This window comes from Protopterus annectens, chromosome 7.part1, assembly GCF_019279795.1.
Source record: "Protopterus annectens isolate FY-2018-M chromosome 7.part1, PAN1.0, whole genome shotgun sequence".
Classification (NCBI taxonomy): domain Eukaryota; kingdom Metazoa; phylum Chordata; order Ceratodontiformes; family Protopteridae; genus Protopterus; species Protopterus annectens.
In genome coordinates, this window is record NC_056740.1 from 139,881,974 (window position 1) to 139,899,443 (window position 17,470).

At 46.4% G+C, this 17,470-nt stretch overlaps 1 protein-coding gene across 2 annotated transcripts in view; it reads right to left on the reverse strand.

Annotated features, from left to right (window-relative positions):
• Positions 1 to 17,470, reverse strand: part of ZXDC (ZXD family zinc finger C) — a 1,157,677-nt gene that overhangs the window by 842,486 nt on the left and 297,721 nt on the right. The window lies entirely within an intron of this gene.

The window sequence follows — 17,470 nt, forward strand, 5'->3', positions numbered from 1 at the left end:
GGATAAGCATAAAGAAGACCAGATGGCCAGGCATGAACTAGAGCATCTCTGGGGTTTTCCCCTGGTGGGGGAATTAGAGCGAAAAACTCGCTGCATTTTGCATTCGAAGGCAATGTGAACAGATCGCAGCAAGGTTGACCCCATCTGAGGAAGATCTGTTTCGCTACTAAGGGGTTCAGAGACCACTCGTAGGGCGAGAGGATAGTCTGACTCAGCTTGTCCGCAAAGATGTTTGACTGACCCGGTATGTGCGTTGCTATGAGAAAGCGGTTGGTGGATATCGCCCATTCCCACACTCTCATGGCCTCTCGGCAAAGTGGGTAAGATCTGGTTCCCCATTGCTTGTTGATTTACCAGACCATTGACATGTTGTCTGTTTGAACTGCAATAGTCCCCAGAGGAAGAAGGGCATGGAGAGCTTGCAACGCTAGAAGCACCGCCCTCATCTTCATGCAGGAAGTAGCCTCTCGCTGAACATAGTAGATGCCTGGTGGGGGCGGCTAGGAGCCAGTCGTCCAGGTAAGGAAAGACCTGAATTCCCTGAAGCCTCAGGTGGGCCGCTACAACTGCCACGACCTTGGTGAACACCCTGGGGGCTGTGGTGAGACCGAAGGGTAGGACCCTGAACTGATAGCGGCCGGCTCCAAGCCGAAAGCGGAGGAACCACCTGGATCGCTTGTCCATTAGAACATGGTAGTACGCATCCTTGAGGTCTATGGAGCACATCCAGTCATTCTCCTGTAATAGTGGGAGAATGGATTGAATGGTGACCATCCAGAACTTCTCTTTGGCAACTGACAGGTTCAGTGTGGACAGGTCGAGAATTGGCCGTAAGTCCCCAGTCTTTTTTAGGCAGCAAAAAGAACCTGGAGTAGAAGCCTGATCCGGATTGACCGGGGGGGGGGACGTGCTGGATGGCTCTTTTTTCTAGAAGTTCTTTTACTTCTAGGGCTGCTACCTCCCTCTGATTGGGAGGTAGTATTTAGGAATGGGATTGAGTAACCTCTGGATATGATCCGGAACACCCAGCGATCTGTCGCAATGGACTCCCAATGTGTTAGATGCTCCGAGGAGCAGTCGGGCAACCACTCAGGGTTGCTGCACGGGTCAATCGGAAAAGGGTTCCCTCGAGGCAAAATTCTTCGGCCCCCTTCTGTCTCTGGGCCGGCGTCCACCCTGTCCTCCTCTGCCTCTGAAGGACGAGGGATCCGGAGCAAAACGGGATTGTTGGGATTTCCGGAACCACATCTTCTTCTGTCCTCTTTGTTTCCTGGAGAAGGACCTCTGAGGAGCCAAGAAGCGGATCCCGACAGCAGATGTTTTCCCATCCTTCTCGCTCTGGAGTAGCATATCGCGGACGGTCTTGCCGAAAAGCGTAGAACTGTCAAAGGGGGCGTTCACGAAAAATGCCTTGAAGGGTTCCATAAAGTCGCAGAGACGGAGCCAGGCTTGTCGTCGTAAGACAATGCCTGTTCCGCTGGCTCTAGCCGCTCCTTCCGTAGCATGGGAAAGAAGCCGCATAGAGGTATTCGTAATAGACTTGAGTGGCCATTCGTGCCGAGAAGGTCTGCTTGTCCTCAGCCGACATGGACTCTAGGGGTACCCAGCGTACTCTTTCATTAGGTCTCGCTGTAGTCAGATCACGTGTGCCATATAGTTCAGTAACCTTACAGAGAAGGTTGCTGAAGCGAACATCCGCTTTCCAAGGCGGTCCATCGCCCGAGACTCCTTGTCTGGAGGATGTACAGAGGCACTTTCCTGTGCTAATTCCTTCTTGGTGGCAGCCGCCACCACCATGGCATCTACAGCGGCACCTTTGCTCCAAACTGTCCTGTCTGTTGGGGGGCTGAGAATCCTGTCCGGTCTCTTGGGTATAGGCTCCACAGTGTCCGGCTCCTTCCATACCCTGGTAGTTATGAGGTCCACCAGGGGATCGGCGGGAGAGTACCCCCAAGAGGTAGATGGGCCTGCGAACGCCTCCAGAAAGACAGACTCGTCCAAGGAAGGCTTTTGGGTTGACCACCCCCATCTAATACAAAGCATTTCCATAATGTCTCTGAAGGAGACGTCTTCGGGGGGTGACCTGGGGGAACCTTCCCCTTCCTCCAAGTCCGTGTCTTCTGTGAGGGACTCGGGTGAGTCCAAGCGCCTCCTCTTGCACTTACATTTGTGAGGGACATCCTCAGTGGGGTTGTCCGAGGAGGGCTCACCAACAATGCCCTGTTCCTCCATGGGAACCATCTGGGACGTAGGCGCAGGCTGTCCCTGAGGCCGGATGATGGAAGATAGGCCCGTCCGGTGGGTGGATCCGCAGCCAGAGCCTAGGACCTCGAATCCCTCGAAAGAGCCCTCTCCACGACGTCGAATGCCGAGGGTGAGCTGCTCTCCCTAGGATCCGAAAGCAGTCCCCTCGGATCCGGCGAGTGGATCGGCACCGGAGATGACCCGATCGGATCCGAAAGGGTAGTGTGATCTGACAGGACATCAACGGAGCCGAAGGCACACTAACCCCTCCGGATCCGACGCTCATCTCACGGCCCAGAGAGCTCGGATCCGAAAAGGGATCCGACAAACTCGAAGGTACAGTCGGAGCTGAAGAAGGAAACACTACCGGCGCCGACACCACCCGGCTCCGAATCTACTCAGATCCGACAGCTCCGAGAACCCCAGTAGCGGGTTGGAGAAGGAGCAATGGGGGCGAAAAAGGGGGTTGAGCTCCCCCCCGGAAGGGGGGGTGAGGCAAGAGCACTCCCATCTGCAGCTGGGCCTGAAGAAATTGGCGCATCATCCGATCCATATCCGCTTCAGATAAACTTCTAGTGGACCTGGATGAGGCTGCTGAGGCTGGCCGGGAAGGCCACCTGGACGACCTCGAAGGTGACCGGGTCTTCTACTCTGTCGAGAAACATGGAGATCGAAGCCTGGAGGGGGAAGACCCGGAGACCTTAAGAGGGGAGGCTAGCTGCTTAGATGGTGGGGCTGAGGGAGCTGAATCGGCCCTCCTCTTGTGGCTACGATGCCTGTCTCTCTCCCGCTCTTTATACTTCCTGTCTTTTTTCCTCGCTTCCCTTTCCTCCTGAGCCGAAGCGGGAGTTTGAATCCTAGCCAGGGGAGCAGGAACGGTCAGTGGGGCAGCCACGGCTGGCGCCACGGAGGGGGAGGAGGATGAAGCTGAATCCGGGGGCAAAAGGCCCGCAAGGACTAACTTAGTCCACCTATTCCTCAAAGCCCTGGGGTTGAAGGCTGCACAGATAGTGCAGCCTGAAGAAAGATGGTCTACACCCAGGCAAATAACGCACAGAGTGTGGCCATCCGCTGGGGACAGCTTATGACCACACTCGGAGCATTTTGAAAAAATAGCTTTTGGGGCCTCAGATATACTAACAAGATTAGGCCCACACGCACACACCTTCACACACAGACAGAAGGGAGGAGGGGGTTTAAATTTACACTAACTAAAGAATTAAAGATAAACTAAAGATAAACTACCCAGATAGATAGGAGAGAAGGGGTGTCACACATACTCAGAAAAAGTGAATTTAAGTGAAAAAAAGTGAAATAATCTACACAACTCACGAAACCCAACGCTAGGAGCTCGTTCTCAGATGCTTCAAGAAGCCGCGGCAAACGAGATCTGAGGGTTAGAGGGAGGTAGCAGGGCATTATGGGTAGGGGGAGGAGCTTGGAGCTCGGATCTTTGCTAGGAAAGCTGCCGGCTCGGATCCGAATCGGATCAGATACCCACAGGTTGCTGATCAAATGAAGTTAACTACTTCAGATAGCTTGTTTCAGCTACATATTGTACTTATTTTACTGCCTGCACTTTAACAAAGTCATTTTTGTGTTTAAATTACCTGTATAACTGCTGTAGGCTACACACTCAAGTGTGACAGCCATTTCTGTGAATTTAAAGTGTTTTTTTGACTGTATCTGCTTTATGTTCTGAAAAAAACAAAAAAGATATACTTGTTTTCCCGCCTTTCTAAGCTAGTATAGTCCAGTTTTCAGGTAAGTGTTGAATTCAGGGCTGTTACAAGTTTCTGTGTTTGCCCATACCTTACTTGGATAGAGGGAAGTTTCTCTGTTCACTGTGAGAGAGGGAGCTTTGAGCAACCTATCTGTCCCTGGAGGAGTGGTTTCAGCCCAGAAATTAGTAGTTTATTATCCATTTTGGGCTAATTTCTCTCTCTCTAATTTCCCTGCTATAAAACTCGCATTTGCAAGGTTTTTGTGCTAGTATACAGCGCAGCAAGCTCCTGTCTGGTGCCCTGCAGAGTTCTACAGCAACAGAGAGACAAGAGAGAGACTTTGGAGTGATTAAGTATAATTTTTCTGCATTTTCTTGCTGCCTTTAGCTAATTCCGCCTAAAACGAAGATTTTCTAGAGTTTCTCTGATTTAAAAAGCTGGTTTCAGGTACATATTGTACTTATTTTACTGCCTGCACTTAAAAAAAGTTGTTTTTGTGTTTAAATTACCTGTTTAACTGTTGTAGGCTACAAACTCGAGTGTGATAGCCATTTCTGTGCATTTAAAGTGTTTTTTTGATTGCATCCGCTTTATTTTCTGAAAAAAAAAACAAAAAATAAATACATGTTTTCCTGCCTTTCTAAGCTAGTATAGTCCAGTTTTCAGGTTAGTGCTGAATTCAGGACTGTGTTACAAGTTTGTGTTTGCCCATACCTTACTTGGATAGAAGGAAGTTTCTCTGTTCACTGTGAGAGAGGGAGCTTTGAGCAGCCTATCTGTCCCTGGAGGAGTGGTTTCAGCCAAAAAATTAGTAGTTTATTGGCCATTTTGGGCTAATTTCTATCTCTTTCATTTCCCTGCTATAAAAAGTACAGTTTTGTACCTACCATAAATGTAGATGTTCGAGGATCCACATTGCTGCAGTCCTAACTATTGGGTAGTCCGCTGTCCAGTCGGCCCGAATACCAAAGTATACGGCTGACGTCGGTCAGGGCGCATTAGGCTGACGTCAGTACGTCAGGGTACTAATGCGCATGACCGACGTCATATCCTCAGTCTTTTCTTGCCCCAGATGTCAGAAGACCCTAAAAAGACAAGGCCCAATATACCTGCACCAAAAATATGTACAATATATACAAAATTATCAGCATATAACCTCACCTACACAACCACCCCTAAACACAGAGGGGAAGGAGGGAGGGTAAATTGGACTGCAGCAATGTGGATCCTCGAACATCTACATTTATGGTAGGTACAAAACTGTATTATGTTCTTCATCCCACATTGCTGCAGTCCTAACTATTGGGTAGAATCCCAAAGCAGAGGTAAGGGAGGCTGGCAAATCATAAAGAAGCAGGAGCTGACAACATGCCTTGCAAAATAGCTGTGGCAAAACCAGCCCTAGACTTAGAGTAGAGAGGAAGGTGATAATGCTTAGAGAAAGTATGCACTGAACTCCAAGTAGCTGCCTCCAAAATATCCTTAGTTGCCACCCCCCTTAGGAATGCTGTTGAAGTGGCAGTAGCCCTAGTGGAATGAGGCCTAATCCCAGCTGGAATCTCCTTGCCATGATGGGAATAACAAAATGCAATGCAAAACCCAATCCACCTAGAAATAGTTTGTTTTGACACAGGCTTGCCCTGTGAACTCAAAGCAAAAGAAACAAACAACTGCTGAGACTGCCTAAAATCCTTAGTCCTGCTTAAATAATAACGCAATTGCCTGTGTACATCTAAAGTGTGCAAAATCTTTTCCCCTTTATTTTGGGGGTCTGCATAAAAAGTAGGCAAATGAATAGTTTGGTTTAAAGCCACACTAGAAACCACTTTAGGCATAAAGGAAGGATTAGTACGTAATGATACCCTATCCTTATGGAAAATCAAAAGGGCTCTACTGCCATAAGGGCCTGCAACTCAGACACCCTTCTTGCAGAAGTAATAGCCAACAGAAAAGCAGTCTTCCATGACAAATATTTCAATTCAGCAGTAGCCGCAGGCTCAAAAGGTTGTAGAGTAAGTTTTTCCAACACAAAATTGAGATCCCAAGCAGGAGTAGGAGCTCTACGTGGGGTCTTATATTCTTTGCCCCTCTAAGAAACTGCTTGAACAAAGGATGCGAAAACAAAGGTGGGTCACAATCATAGTGAGCTGAAATTGCTGCAGCATGAATCTTAATGGAAGAGAAGGACAAACCTTTGTCCAATAACTCAGTAAGATATTGAAGAGCCACACTCAAATTAGGCTCAGAAATCTCCAAATTCTTTGCTGTACTCCAAAATAAAAATCTCTTCCATTTTTCTGCGTACACTTTCCTTGTACTAGGTCTTCTAGCTTCCATAATCACATTTAAAACTTGTTGAGGAAGTTGAGACCTGCTGTGTTTCAACACAGAATATGCCAGGCTGTTAGATGAAGAGAGTGAAGCTTGACATTGAGCAGATGACCGTCCTGCTGAGATAACAGATGTGGAATCAAAGGTAAAGGCCATGGAGGCTTCCTTACCAGACTCCTTAGTAGTGGGTACCAGTGTTGCCGAGGCCAATCCGGAGCTATTAAAATCATCCTTGGCTTGTCTTGTCTGACCTTTAAGAGCACCTTTGGAAGAAGAGGCAGAGGTGGAAAGGCATACACATGAAGATTTTTCCAACTGAAAGAAAGAGCATCCACTTTCCAAGCTGTGTGATGAAACCCTTTGTGCAAAACTTTGGCAGCTGGTGGTTTAGTGGAGAAGCGAACAGATCTATGTCTGGAGTTCCCCATGACACTGTCAATTTCTGAAATACATGAAGATCCAGTTTCCACTCGTGGGGATCCATGATTTGTCTGCTTAACACATCTGCTAAGGAGTTCTGTGCTCCCGGCAGAAACCTTGCCTGAAGAGTTAGTTGCAAGCTGAGCGCAGTCTCCCATAAAATCATTGCTTGCCTGCATAGAGGATAAGAATGTGTTCCCCTTGTTTGTTGATGTACCACATGACAGTTGTGTTGTCTGTTAGAATCAACACCTGCCCTGGAAGAAGTAACTCCTTGAAAGCCATTAATGCAAACTGGACTGCTAACATCTCCTTCATGTTGATATGTAGATGCTGTAGTCTGGCAGGCCACTTGTCTTGTATCCACTTTCCATTTAGATGAGCTCCCCAAGCAATGTCCGAGGCATCTGTCGTTAAAATCTGACTCGCCTCTGGCCGGGTCACAGAGAGTCCCTTGTTTAGGTGACATTCCTGAGCCCACCACAAAAATTCTTTTTGAAGGCAAGGTATTATCTGAATGACAGTGTCCAAATCCTGGCAGTGCTGTGTCCATACATTTTGAGATACCATTGTAGCTTCCTCATATGCAGTTTGGCATTGGGAAGCACCAGAATACAAGATGCCATGAACCCTAATGCTTGAAGGACTGTCCTTGCAGTCAGCACGGACTGATGAGATAGTTGATGGAAGTAAAGTGATAGACTCTTTTGTTTGTCCGGGGTTAAAAGGCCATCTGGGCTGCTGTATTCAGTCTCACACCCAGAAAGCACATGTCTTGAGAGGGTACTAGACTGGACTTTATTTCGTTCACAGAATACCCTAGGCATCTTAGCACTGCTATAACATATTCCAGATGCTGTAGAAGGTCTTCCTTTTCTTGAGCCAGAATCAGGCAGTCGTCCAAGTAAGGATAGATTTGAATACCTTTTAGCCTGAAGTAAGCTATCACTGGAGCCAGAACCTTTGTGAATACTCTGGGCAGTAGATAAGCCAAAGGGCAATGCAGAGAACTGATAATGAAAATTTCCAGCTCGAAAACGCAGATACTTCCTGCAACTTAGTCTTATAGGCACATGAAGGTAAGCTTCCTTGAGATCTAAAGTTACCATCCAGTGATCTTTGCCCAGCAGAGGTAAAAGCTGTTGTAACGTCAACATCTTGAACTTGGGAATGTCCAGATAAGTGTTGAGGATAGATAAATCCAAAATTGGTCTCCACGTGTTCCCCTTCTTTGGTACTAGGAACAGGCGAGAATAAAATCCTAGGCCCCTTTCTGATACAGGGACTGGCTGAATGGCCCCTATTTGGAGTAACAGAGAAATTTGCTTGTGAGCCTCTTTCCTTTGTGGAGGAGGAACGTCTGGCATGCCTTTGAAAGGGGTAAAGTATGGAAATAAAACCTGTAACCGTGGTGAATGATATCCAGCACCCATCTGTCTTGAGTAATTAAATCCCAATTTTCTTTGAAAAGAGACAGTCTTCCTCCCAAAGGAGCTGCCAGACGAGAATCTACTGGCAGCTGAAAAGGCAGGTCATTGGGTCTGTTTACGAAAGGACTGACCCCTGCCCTCACCAGAAGTCTGAGCAGGTGAACTCCTGTTCTAGGCCTAAAAGAACCTTGAGCTCTGCCCCTACCACGTCTAGACCTACCCCTAGACTGGGAATCATAAGCAGGATATGTCCATCCCTTAGTAGGCCAATTTCTACTAAACTTGGTGGCTGCACCTGCAAAAATCTTTAACAGTTTGCATAGACTTAGCTTTGTCCTCCATCTTCTTTAAAACTGCTTCCACAGGCGAACCAAACAACACATCAGACTGTAAAGGAGCATCCAAAATCCTTGTCTTAACATGCTCAGCTAAATTCTGATCCCTCAACCAGGCATGCCTGCGAAGAACAGAACTAGTGGCAGCCACCCTCGAGGAGGCCTGTACAGCATCAAAACCACATTGCAAAGAATGCTTACCCACTTGTTCAGACACATGAACTAAATCCAGCAACTCTTTACACTCAATACCTTCCGCCAAAGCATCCACCTTAGATTTCAATTGTGAAAGGAGATAATTTTGATATGTTAGCATGTGAAACTGACAATTCAACGCCCTCATGGCTAAAGTGGAAGAAGTATACACTTTCTTTCCCCATCTATCCAAAGCCCTTGCCTCTTTATCAGTAGGAACAGGGTTTTTAACAACAGAGGCATTAACACCTTTAGGTCCCTGAGAAACAGTTTCCGGGTCTGCCCTAGGACTCTTAAAAAGATACTTATGAGCTTCAGGCACCCTATAATACCTATCAGGTTTAACAGGAGCAGGAGGCAAAGAATCAGGGTTCAGGGAAGCCTCTGCAAAAACATCTTCCACCACATTCAACACAGGAGGTATAGCTAAGGGCCTATGCTGGGGTAAAAACAAGAATTCCCTAAGCCTTTTCCTGGAATCAGAGTAATCTTGGCCTTCCCATTTAAAGTGCTCCCTCATGGAATGCAGAGTCTCTGAAAATGAGAAATCCTCCGGAGGAGAAGCTGTAGGAGTGGAATCATCCACATCAGAATCAGAATAAGGAGGATACTCCTGCAAGTCTTCCGCAGAAGACTCAGAAGCCTCTGAACACTGTTCAAAACTCTCAAACTCAGGTTCCACCCTAGGCCTCTTTATCAGGAGGGGGCATAGAACCTCTAATCAGAGTAATCAAATCTTCTGCCATTTTAAGCATATGTTTCTTAGGCACAGAACCTGAAGTGCTAGGAGAAGCCCCACTGAAGCTAGACTTGGCCTACCTCTCAAAGAAGTCTTGGAAACAGAAGGAGAGGCTCTAACTACCTTGGGAAGAGAGGGAAGAACAGTTACCTGAGAAGCCCCCTCAGCCTGGCCTACCTCCTGAGAAGGCACATCCTGCAACAGTAAAGTCTCTGCCTGAGACTCCAAAGAAACTCCTGGCAAAACCTCTGGCTCCACTGAGCCTTCTAAAGAACCGACGTCCGGGACTGCCGGTTCATCAACCCTAGGCTTCGCTGTTTTATCCTTGCGCTTTTTGGACGAAGCGGGCGTCGGAGCATCCGACGGCATTTTATAATTACAACGCTTCCCAAACACTAACCTGGCACAGTCTAACCGTCTCTTAATAGTGCGTTTGTTAAATCTAGCACAAGAGCGGCATCCAACAACGTCGTGCTCAGGCCCTAAACAAGGTATACACAAGGTATGGTAATCCCTATGAGGTATCTGTTTCCCACAAGAAATACAGTTATTCACTTTTTCTGACATCCGGTTAAATACTGAGGCAAGAAAAAACCAAAATGTTCCCCAACGGGGTACTTAGCCAACTTTGATTCGGTCTGAAACTCCGACTTCAGAAAATTTCAGAACGCCAACCTGCACTCGCAAAACTGCTTCTGCATCGGACCATGCGGCAAAAAAGACAGAGGATATGACGTCGGTCATGCGCATTAGTACCCTGACGTACTGACGTCAGTCTAATGCGCCCTGACCGACGTCAGCCGTATACTTTGGTATTCGGGCCGACTGGACAGCGGACTACCCAATAGTTAGGACTGCAGCAATGTGGGATGAAGAACATCGCGCCGGGCAGCACTGGCTCCACAAAGTCTACTCTTCAATTTTTCCCTTGGAACTAGACAAACTTTCAACTTAAACACTCAAACCATTCACTTATCATACCGACACTTGATCAAAACTCATAGCAAGCAATAATAAACCTTAGCACTAGACTCCCCACATACTGTAGAGAAGGACAAGGCTCTCTATTCGACCTTACCAGCCAATCAGTAAAAAGTACAGTTTTGTACCTACCATAAATGTAGATGTCCGATAGGAATGCATCTGCAGTCCTTACAAATGGGTTGTCCTGTCGTCAGGCAGCCCTTCGGTCGGCCGGATTCCAAAGTCTGGGTCTGGCTTCGGCTGGTGTCGCACTTCACCCGACGTCATTGCTGCAGTTACTCGGGTATAAAGGCATCAGCCGATGCCATTTTCCTCAGTGTTTCTTGCCCCAGATGCCAGGTGCCCTCTAGGAAGGCTAAATTTTGATAAATGCCAATGGTTCAAAATATTAGAAAGCAAACAAAAAATAAGCATGTATGTACATATATACAAACAAATACACCATAATAGATTCCCCCAGCTAGCTATAAGAAGGGCAAATACCCTAGGAGTACCACAGAGGGGAAGGAGGGTGGGTAATCCTGACTGCAGATGCATTCCTATCGGACATCTACATTTATGGTAGGTACAAAACTGTACTATGTCCTTCAAGGATGCATCTGCAGTCCTTACAACCCAGTTTGGCTTTGTCAAAGGCAGATCCTGCCTCTTAAACTTGGTTGACTTTTTCGAGACAGTCACCAAGGCCATTGATGAGGGAAAGGCAGTCCATACAGCCTACCTCGACCTGGCAAAGGCCTTCGACACAATACCCCACTCAGGTATCATCGAAAAACTCATCAGCTTGAATGTAAACCCATACATCACATGATGGGTTGCAAACTGGCTAAGTGACAGAACCCACAAGGTCAGAGTTGCTGGAGCCATGTCAGACTCAAAGCCTGTCACAAGTGGTGTCCCACAGGGCTCAGTCCTGGGTCCACTCTTGTTCGGCATCTATTTTTCTGAAGTACAAGCAAATACAGGAGGGTTATGGCTGACAAAGTTTGCAGATGACTGCAAACTGGGCGCCATAGTCGAAAACACATCTGACACAGATATCCTCCAGAAGGGCCTCACAGAAACGGATAACTGGTGCCAGAGCCATGGCCTGAAGTCAAACGCCAAAAAATGCATAATCATATCCTTCGGGAAAAACAAGGTTACCCCTAGCTACCATATAGGTGGCAATCCACTGAGCACAGAAAAAGTCATCAGGGATCTGGGGACCCAGGTTGACAGTAGCCTTTCGTTTGACACTCATGTTGCTAAAGTAGTTAGGAAAACCTTCTATATCGCCCACCTGATCATGAAGGGATTCACATCTAGATCAAGGGAGGTCATCGTCCCCCTGTACTCATCACTCATTAGACCTATGATTGAGTACAATGCCCCGTTCAGAATGTATCTGACCAGACACCTGCTGCAGCTTGAAAGGCCCCAAAAGTTCCTCACCAAAAGGATAAAGGGTCTCAAAATATGTCTTATGCTGCCCGACTGAAAGAACTCCAGCTCTATTCAGTCTCATACCGCTTGCTCAGAGGTGACCTGTGCCTGACATATAAGGCCATGTCAAACCCAGATTTGATGAATATGCTTTACCTCAAAAAATCTAGATCCCTCAGAACCACAAGGGCGGGAGACTTAAACCTTGACACGGTTATAAATAGAACGTGCTGGAGGGACAGATTCATCACCCAGAGACTTCCTATGCTGTGGAACAAAATCCCGGTACATGTGAGGCAGAGCACCTCTCTGGCCTTGTTCAAGAGGAATCTTGACCAATGGATGGGAGATTGCAGATATACCCCAGGGATTACTTCAGTGTCACTGCTTGACAGAGGCACAGCAAAATGATAGGCATAGTTTTTATTCAAACTAAAGGGGTGGCGAAAGCCACATAACTATGGGCTAGGCTTATAAATGCCCTTGGGCAGATAGCCTAGTATGAACCTATGAACCTATGAACAAATGGGTAGAATACCATAGCCAAACTGGGGGAGGAGGAAAGATAGAATTATGGTGTAGTTAAGATCCCTTGCAAAACAGCAGTGGCAAAACCTGCTCGGGATCTAGAGTATAAAGGTAAATTATAATGCTTGGCAAATGTATGCACGGAGCTCCAAGTAGCAGCCTCTAAAATGTCTTTGGTAGCCACTCCTCGTAGAAAAGCTGTGGTAGTGGCTGTAGCTCTTGTAGAGTGAGGCCTGATGTTTTCTGGAGTTTTCTTTCCATGGAAGGAGTAACAAAATCTAATGCAATTTCCTATCCACTTAGATATTGTCTGTTTTGAAATTGCTTTCCCTTCCATTCCTGCTGCATATGCTACCAGTAGCTGGTCAGTTTTTCTATTGCTCTTGGTCCTGTCCAGGTAGTAGCGTAATTGTCTGTGTACATCCAAGGTATGCAACAGTCTTTCTCCCCTGTTCTGTGGATTGGGAAGAATGTAGGTAGGTGGATAGCCTGATTTAAAGATACTCTGGAGACCACCTTAGGCATAAAAGTAGGATTTGTTCTCATGGACACTCTATCTTGATGGAAGATCAGAAAGGGTTGTACTGCCATTAATGCCTGTAGCTCAGAAACCCTTCTTGCTGAAGTGATTGCCAGCAGGAAAGCAGTTTTCCATGATAAGTATTGCAATTCTGCTGTTGCTGCTGGTTCGAAAGGAGGTAGTGTCAATTTTTCTAGCACAAAGTTCAAGTCCCATGCAGGTAATGGTGGCTTCCTAGGAGGTTTTACATTTTTAAATTCCTCTCAGAAACTGCCTGAGCAGAGGATGTGAGAAAACTGGAGGATCCAAGTCGTATTCTGCTGAAATAGCTGAGGCATGAATCTTAATGGAAGAGTAGGACAGGCCTTTGTGGAATAGCTCTGCCAAGTATTCCAGGATGTTGGCTATGTTTACCAGTGACACATCTTCCCCTTTAGCAGTACTCCAAATGAGATGTCTTTTCCATTTTGCTGAATAGGTTTTCCTTGTTGAAGGTCTGCGAGCTTCTAAGATAATGTCCTTAACCCTTTGGGATAAATTTGGGTTAATTTGTCTTATGCAATGTTCCAGGCAGTCAGCTGCAGAGTTTTCAGGTTTGGATGCAGGGTGTTGTAATTGTTCTGCGTTAACAGCAAAGGAACTAGAGGTAAGGGCCATATCTGCTCCTGAGACATGCTCCTCAGTAATGGGTACCAATGTTGCCTTGGCCAATCTGGAGCTATCAGAATGATCCTTGGACGTTCCTCTTTGATCTTCAATAGCACCTTGTGCATCAAAGGAAGTGGTGGGAATGCATATGCTGACAGATTTTTCCAACTGAAGGATAGGGAGTCCACCTTCCATGCCAGTGGGTGGTACGTCCTGGTGCAGAATTTCTTTAATTGGTGATTGAGTGGGGATGCAAATAAGTCTATTTCTGGGAGACCCCATTTTCTTGTAATGGTTTTGAAGATGTCCAGATGCAGCATCCATTCGTGGGCATCCGTGGTAGTCCTGCTTAATGTGTCTGCTAGAGTGTTTTCTTTTCCTGGTACAAAGATTGCTTGTAACTGAATGTTGTAACTCAGGGCCACATTCCAGAGGTCCAGGGCCATCCGGCATAGAGGGTACGAATGTGTGCCTCCCTGCTTGTTGATGTACCACATAAAGTACAGTTTTGTACCTACCATAAATGTAGATGTCCGAACAGCAATGCATCTGCAGTCATAACAAATGGGGTTGTCCTGTCGTCAGGCAGCCCCTCGGTCGGCCGGATTCCAAAGTCTGGGTCTGGCCTCGGCTGGTGTCGCACTTCACCCGACGTCATAGCTGCAGTTCTTCGGGTATAAAGGCATCAGCCGACGCCATTTTCCTCAGTGTTTCTTGCCCCAGATGCCAGTTGCCCTCTTGGATAGCTAAATTTTGGATAAATGCCAATGTTTCCAAATAGTAGAAGGCAAACAAAAAATAAGCATGTATGTACATATATACAAACAAATACACCATAAGAGATCCCCCCCAGCTAGCTATTAGATGGGTAAATACCCTAGGAATACCACAGAGGGGAAGGAGGGTGGGTAATCCTGACTGCAGATGCATTCCTGTTCGGACATCTACATTTATGGTAGGTACAAAACTGTACTATGTCCTTCAAGGATGCATCTGCAGTCATAACAAATGGGTAGAATACCATAGCCAAACTAGGGGAGGAGGTAGAGGAAATTATGGTGTAGTTAGGATCCCTTGCAAAACAGCAGTGGCAAACCCTGCTCGGGATCTAGAGTATAAAGGTAAGTTATAATGCTTGGCAAATGTATGCACGGAGGTCCAAGTAGCAGCCTCTATAATGTCCTTGGTAGCCACTCCTCGTAAGAAAGCTGTGGTAGTGGCTGTAGCCCTTGTAGAATGAGGCCTTATGTTCTGTGGGGTTTGCTTTCCATGGTAGTAGTAACAGAATCTAATGCAATTTCCTATCCACTTGGAGATTGTCTGTTTTGAAATTGCTTTTCCTTCCCTTCCTGTTGCATATGCTACCAGAAGCTGGTCAGTTTTTCTATTGCCCTTGGTTCTGTCCAGGTAGTAGCGCTAGTAGCGCAACTGTCTATGTACATCCAAAGTATGCAGCAGTCTTTCCCCCTTGTTTTGTGGATTGGGGAAGAAGGTAGGTAGGTGGATTGCCTGGTTTAAAGAAACTCTGGATACCACCTTAGGCATAAATGTAGGATTTGTTCTCATGGACACTCTATCTTGATGGAAGATTAGAAGGGTTGTACTGCCATTAAAGCCTGTAGCTCAGAAACCCTTCTTGCTGAGGTAATTGCCAGCAGAAAAGCAGTTTTCCAGGATAGGTGTTGTAGATCTGCTGTTGCTGCTGGTTCGAAAGGGGCAAGTGTCAATTTTTCTAGCACAAAGTTCAAGTCCCATGCTGGTAATGGTGGTTTCCTAGGAGGTTTTACATTTTTAATTCCTCTCAGAAACTGCCTGAGTAGAGGATGCGAGAAGACAGGGGGATCGAAGCTGTATTCTGCAGAAATAGCTGATGCATGTATCTTGATGGAGGAATAGGACAGGCCTGTATGGAAAAGCTCTGCCAAATACTCCAGGATGTTGGCAATGTCTACCTTTGACACATCTTTTCCCCTTTCAGTACTCCAAATGAGAAACCTTTTCCATTTTCCTGCATAGTTCCTTCTTGTTGAAGGTCTGCGGGCCTCAAGGATAATGTCTTTAACCCTTTGGGATAAATCTGGGTTAGTTGCTCTTATGTAATGTTCCAAGCAGTCAGCTGCAGAGTTTTCAGGTTTGGATGCAGGGTGTTGTAGTCGTTCTGAGTTAACAGCAAAGGAGTCAGGGGCAGTGTCCACATTTTCCCCCGAGACATGCTTCTCAGTAATGGGTACCAATGTTGTCTTGGCCAGTCTGGAGCTATCAGAATGATCCTTGGACGTTCCTCTTTGATTTTCAATAGCACCTTGTGCATCAAAGGAAGAGGTGGGAATGCATATGCTGTCAGGCCTTTCCAACTGAAGGATAGAGAGTCCACCTTCCAAGCAAGTGGGTGGTATGTCCTTGTGCAGAATTTCTTGAGCTGGTGATTGAGTGGGGATGCGAATAGGTCTATATGTGGCAGTCCCCATTTCTTTGTGATGACCTTGAAGATGTCCGGGTGTAGCATCCATTCGTGAGCATCCGAGGTAGTTCTGCTTAATATGTCTGCTAGGATGTTTTCTTTTCCCGGTACAAAAATTGCTTGTAACTGAATGTTGTAGATCAGAGTCATATTCCATAGGTCCAGTGCCATCCGGCATAGAGGGTATGAATGAGTGCCTCCCTGTTTGTTGATGTACCACATGACTGTGGTGTCGTCTGTCCTTATCATCAACTGCCCTTCTTGGAGGAATGGTCTGAAATTCTGGATTGCTAGTTTTACTGCCAGCATTTCTTTTTGATTTATGTGCAGGTGCAGCTGTTCTGGAGTCCATAAGCCTTGTATGCACTTGTCCAGCATGTGGGCCCCCCCAACCGAGGTCTGAGGCGTCCGTTGTGATGGTTTGGCTTGGTTGAATGCTGTGGAAGGGCAAACCTGGGTTTGACTGGCATGCCTGAGCCCACCATAGGAACTCTTGTTTCAGGCATGGGATTAGTGGTATTTCGGTTTCTAAGCTGTGCCTGTGTTGAGACCATAAATTCTTCAGGTACCACTGTAGCTTTCTCATATGTAGTCTGGCATGAGGGACCACGATTATGCAGGATGCCATGAAGCTCAAAGCCTGCAGTACTTTCCTTGCTGTTAGTTTGTTCTGCTCTGTTAATGCCAAGAAGTAGAGAGGAAGTTGTTCTTGTTTTTCTGCAGTTAGGAATGCCATCTGTTTTACTGTGTCCAATTCTGCACCTAAGAAGGTTATTCTTTGGGATGGTATCAGTCTTTACTTTTTTATATTGACTGTATATCCCAGGGTTTGTAGTAAGCAAATGACTCTTTGTAAGTCTTCTGTTAGCTTGTTTTTGTTGTCCGCTTGTATCAGGCAGTCGTCCAGGTATGGATATATTTGGATTCCCTGAAGCCTGCAGTGAGCGATTACTGATGCCAGGCATTTCGTGAACACTCTGGGTGCAGTAGATAAGCCAAAGGGCAATGCTGAGAATTGATAATGCTCTGATCCTGCAAGAAATCTGAGGTATCTTCTGCAATTTGGTCGTATGGGGACGTGCAGGTATGCCTCCTTGAGATCTAGAGTCACCAGCCAATACTCCTTGCCCAGCATGGGAAGAAGTTGCTGTAGGGTCAGCATTTTGAATTTTGGAACAATGATGAATGTGTTTAAAGCGGACAGGTCGAGAATAGGCCTCCAATTTTTCTCTTTCCTTGGTACCAGGAATAGTCTGGAGTAAAATCCCTTTCCTTGTTCCATAGATGGTACCCTTTCCACAGCTCTCATCTTTGCTAATTGAGCTATTTGTTTTGGAGCTTCTGTCTTTTGATTTGGTGGCAGGTTTGGCATTCCTCTTTTTCCTGGTAAAGTATGGAAATGGAACCTGTAGCCTTGGTCTATAGTTTGCAAAATCCACTTGTCTCTTGTGATATAGTGCCAGTTTTTTGAAAATAAGGCTAACTT